Genomic DNA, 5036 nt, shown 5'->3' with positions numbered 1-5036 from the left:
AAAAAAAAAAAAACAAGACCCAATGGTCTATTCCCTACAAGAAACACACTTCATCTATAGACACATATAGACTGAAAATAAAGGTATGGAAAAATATATCTCATGGTAATGGAAGCCAAAAAAGAGCAGGATTAGCTATACCTATATCAGACAAATAGGTTTCAAAACAAAATCTATAAGAAGAGACAAAGAAAGTCATTTTATAACGATGGAGTCAATTCAGTAAGAAGATATAACAACTGTAAATATATATGCACCAACACTAGAGCACCTAGACATATAAAGCAAATATGACTAGAGCTAAAGAGAAGACAGACTCCAATACAATAATATCCGGAGACTTCAACAACCCACTTTCAGCACTAAACAAATTATTCAGACAGAAAAGTAACAACGAAATATTGGACTTAATCTGTACTATAGATCAAATGGACCTAATAGATATTTACAGAACATTTACATTCATGCTGCAGAATACACATGGATCTTTTCCTCAGCACATGATCATTCTCAAGGATAGGTCACAAAACCTAAGACCTAACATATGTCAGGTCAGAAAACAAGTCTTAAAACATTCAAAAACATTGAAATAGGCCGGGTGCGGTGGCTCATGCCTGTAATTCCAGCACTTTGGGAGGCCGAGGCGGGTGGATCACGAGGTCAGGAAATCAAGACCATCCTGGCCAACATGGTGAAACCCTGTCTCTACTAAAAATACAAAAAACTAGCCGGGCGTGGTGGCAGGAGCCTGTAGTCCCAGCTACTCGGGAGGCTGAGGCAGGAGAATGGCGTAAACCCGGGAGGCGGAGCTTGCAGTGAGCTGAGATCCGGCCACTGCACTCCAGCCTGGGCGACAGAGCGAGACTCCGTCTCAAAAAAAAAAAAAAAAAAAAAAAAATTGAAATAATACCAAGTATCTTCTCTGACTACAATGGAGTAAAACTAGAAATCAATAATGAGGAATTTTGAAAACTATACAAACCCAAGGAAATTAAACAATATGCTCCTGAATGACCAGTGGGTCAATGAAAAAATTAAGAAGGAAATTTAAAAATTTCTTTTAAGACGGGTGCAGTGGCTCATGCCTGTAATCCCAGCACTTTGGGAGGCCGAGGCCAGTGGATCACAAGGTCAAGAAATCGAGACCATCCTGGCTAACATGGTGAAACCCCGTCTCTACTAAAAATACAAAAATTAGCTGGGCGTGGTGGTGCATGCCTGTAGTCCCAGCTACTCGGAAGGCTGAGGCAGGAGAATCACTTGAACCCAGGAGGCATAGGTTGCCGTGAGCCAAGATCACACCACTGCACTTCAGCCTGGCAACAGAGCGAGACTCTGTCTCAAAAAAAACAAAAATTTTTTTTAGTATTCATTTTTTTTACAGTGACTTTTCGTATTTATCATCTCTCAACTTTGTAGGTATGAACAGGCAGAAGAGCCAGAATTGAAGCTTGGAGCCCAAACTTGGGATTCCAAAATGGGGTAGAAGTCATATATGTTAGGATCTTGGCAGCAGCCAAAATGGACTATTCTGTGGCCCACGAGGTCATTTGCAGGGACCTTGAGGGTATAGGATGAGTTGGAATGAGGGTACAGGATGAGTTGGAATGAGGGTACCCGATGACCCGTGTACACCAAGCCAATCAGATGAGCAGTGTTGAGCAATCTGGGTAGTGTGTCTGCATTTCTCAGGCTGACACTGGTGGTGACTCCACCCTCCAGTATTGGCAGTTGTGGAGTTTTTGCTTGTTTTTGCTGAATATGCTTTTATTTGGCTTTCTTGAGGTTTGCTCTGTGGTTATTGAACCATACCTGGAGCACTATTGGGCGTATGTCTATTTTCGAGGCCATTTATTTCTGAGGGCTGGGATTTGGGTATGGGTTCTCATTGAACAAGATGTTCGGATCTTCCAGTTGCTTCTCAGTGAACATGGTTCGTTTTCTGTGTGAATGCATCTGGTCCTTGCCGTTAGAAAGATCCTCTAAGCCTGGCATCTTCTAATCCAGATGTGTGCCTGGGCTCAGGTGCAGGGATAAGTAGTATCCTTTTTTTAAGGGGAGACAGGATGTCGCTCTGTTGCCCATGCTGGAGTGCAGTGACATGAAAACAGCTCATAGCAGCCTCAACATCCTGGGTTCAAGTGTTCCTCTCACCTCAGCCTCGAAAGTGGCTGGGACCACAGCCATGTGTCATCACACCTAGCTACTTTTTTCTCTTTTTTTCAGCAGGTCTCATAGTTTCTTTTTTCTTTTTTTTTTTTATTGGGTCCGACCATGCTGCCCAGGCTGGTCTTGAACTCCTGGGCTTAAGCAATCCTCCTGCTTCTGCCTCCCAAAGTGCTAGGATTATAAGTGTGAGCCACAACAATCAGCCTGAAAAATTTCTTAAAATAAATTATACTGGGCCTAGTGCAGTGGCTCATACCTGTAATCCCAGCACTTTGGGAGGCCGAGGCAGGTGGATCACTTGAGGTCAGGAGTTTGAGACCAGCCTAGCCAACATGGTGAAACCTCATCTCTAAAAAATACAAAAATAAGCCAGGGGTGGTGGTGGGCGCCTGTAACCCCAGCTACTCAGGAGGCTGAGGTAGGAGAATCGCTTGAACCCGGGAGATGGAGGTTGCAGTGAGCTGAGATCATGCCACTGTACTCCAGCCTAGGTGACAGACCAGGAGTCTGACTCAAAAAATAGAATAATAATAATAATAAAGGAATAACATAGCTAGGAATAAATTTAATGAAAGAGGTGAAAGACTTACACACTTAAAACTACAAAAAAATCACTGAAGGAATTACAGACCCAAATAAAAATAAATAAAAACACATTCTGTGTTTTAGGGAAAGAAGACTTAATATTGTTAAGATGTCAATACTACCCAAAGTGATCTACAGATTCAACATAAACCCTATCAAAATTCCAACAGCCTATTTTGTAGAAATGGAAAAGCCAATCTTCAAATTCAGATGGAATTGCAAGGAGTTCTGAATAACAAAAACAATCTTGGAAAAAAAAAAAAGTCAAAGAACTCACACTTCCCAATTTTCTAAATTTACTAAAAAGTTGCAGTAATCAAAATAGTGTGGTACCAGCGTAAGTACAGACATATAGACTAATAGAATAAAATGGAATGTCCAGAAGTAAAACTATACATTTATTTTGAGACAGGGTCTCACTCCATCGCCCAGGCTAGAGTGCAGTGGTACAATCATGGCTCACTGCAGCCTCAAACTCTCAGCTTGGGTGATTTCTCCTATCTCAGCCTCCCAGATACCTGGGACTACAGGCACATGCCACCATACCCAGATACTTTTTTGTATTTTTCTAGAGATGGGGTTTCACCATGTTGCCCAGGCTGGTCTGGAACTTCTGGGGTCAAGCAATCCTCCCACCTTGGCCTCCCAAAGTGCTGGGATTACAGGTGTGAACCACATGCCTGGCCTGGCCAAATGATTTGTCGACAAGGATGCCAAGTCTAGTCACTGGAGAATAGACTCTTCAACAAATGGTACCAAGACAATTGGATTTCCACATACAAAAGAATGAAGTTGGACCCCTAATTCACATCATATACAAAAATTAACTTAAAATTGACCAATTACCTAAACGTAAGCTAAAACCATAAAACTCTTAGAAGAGGCTGGCACAGTGGCTCATGCCTGTAATCCCAGCACTTTGGGAGGCCAAGGCGGGCAGATCACTTGAGGTCAGGAGTTCAAGACCAGCCTGGCCAAAATGGTGAAACCCCATCTCTACTAAAAATACAAAAAGTAGCCAGGTGTGGTGGCAGGCGCCTGTAATTCCAGATACTTGGGAGGCTGAAGCAGGAGAATTGCTTGAACCTTGGAGGTGGAGGCTGCAGTGAGCCGAGATCGTGCCACTGCACTCCATCCCTGGGAACTGAGCGAGACACTGACTCAAAAAAAAACAAAAAAACAAAAAAACCAAACCAAACCAAAACAAAAAACCTCTTAGGAGAAAACATAGGGGTAAATCTTCATGAACTGAGATTTGGCAATGAATCTGTAAATATGACAACAGAAGCACAAGCAACAACAACAAAAAACAACAAATAAATATTAAATTTAAAACTTTTGCGCATCAAAGGATACCACTGAGAAAGTGACAACTCTTATAATGGGAGAATATATATTTGATAATATATCTGTAAGTCATATCTAATTCGATATCCAGAATATAGAAGGAATCTCTAAAACTCAACAACAAAAAGATAAACAACCCAATTTTACAATGGTCAAAGGACTTGAATAGACATTTCTGCAATGAAGATCTACAAATGACCAACAAGCACAAGAAAAGATGGGCAACATCATTAGTCATTAAGGAAATCCAGATCAAAATCACAATGAGGCTGCGTGCAGTGGCTCACGCCTGTAATTCCAGCACTTTGGGAGGCCAAGGAGGGCAGATCACAAGGTCAAGAGATCGAGACCATCCTGGCCAACATGGTGAAAACCCATCTCTACTGAAAATACAAAAATTACCTGGGTGGGGTGGTGAGCACCTGTAGTCCCAGCTACTCGGGACGCTGAGGCAGGAGAATCACTTGAACCTGGGAGGTGGAGTCTGCAGTGAGCAGAGATCGTGCCACTGCCCTCCAGCCTGGCCACAGAGCAAGACTTCAGCTCAAAAAAGGAAATATATGTGTATATATATATGTGGCACATCCACCCAATGGAATATGATTCAGCCCCATAAAAGGAATAAAGTTCTAACACATGCTACAACATGAATGAACCTTGAAAACACTATGCTAAGTGAAAGAAACCTGGCACAACAAACATTGAAAGATTCCAGTTATATGAAATATCTAGAACAGGCAAACTCAGAAACAGAAAGTAGCTTAAATGTGAGCAGGGGCTAGCGGGACGGGAAATAAGGAGTTACTGCTTAATGAGTACAGAGTTTCTGTTTATGATGATTAAAGATTTCTGGAAACAGCAGGGATAGTTGCACAACAGGAAATGTATCTGTCACTGAATTGTACACTTTAAAATGGTTAAAATGAGGCTGGATG

The 5036-nt window shown here is 42.0% G+C and overlaps 1 pseudogene; it reads right to left on the bottom strand.

Moving 5' to 3' along the window:
• Positions 1–1407: 1407 nt before the first annotated feature.
• On the bottom strand, positions 1408–1995 carry LOC105508769 (annotated as a pseudogene).
• Positions 1996–5036: the final 3041 nt, after the last annotated feature.

Source organism: Colobus angolensis, unplaced genomic scaffold (genome assembly GCF_000951035.1).
Source record: "Colobus angolensis palliatus isolate OR3802 unplaced genomic scaffold, Cang.pa_1.0 Scaffold167, whole genome shotgun sequence".
Lineage (NCBI taxonomy): Eukaryota > Metazoa > Chordata > Mammalia > Primates > Cercopithecidae > Colobus > Colobus angolensis.
The sequence above is the reverse complement of the archived record's forward strand: the minus strand, read 5'-3'. Positions and strand labels throughout refer to the sequence as shown.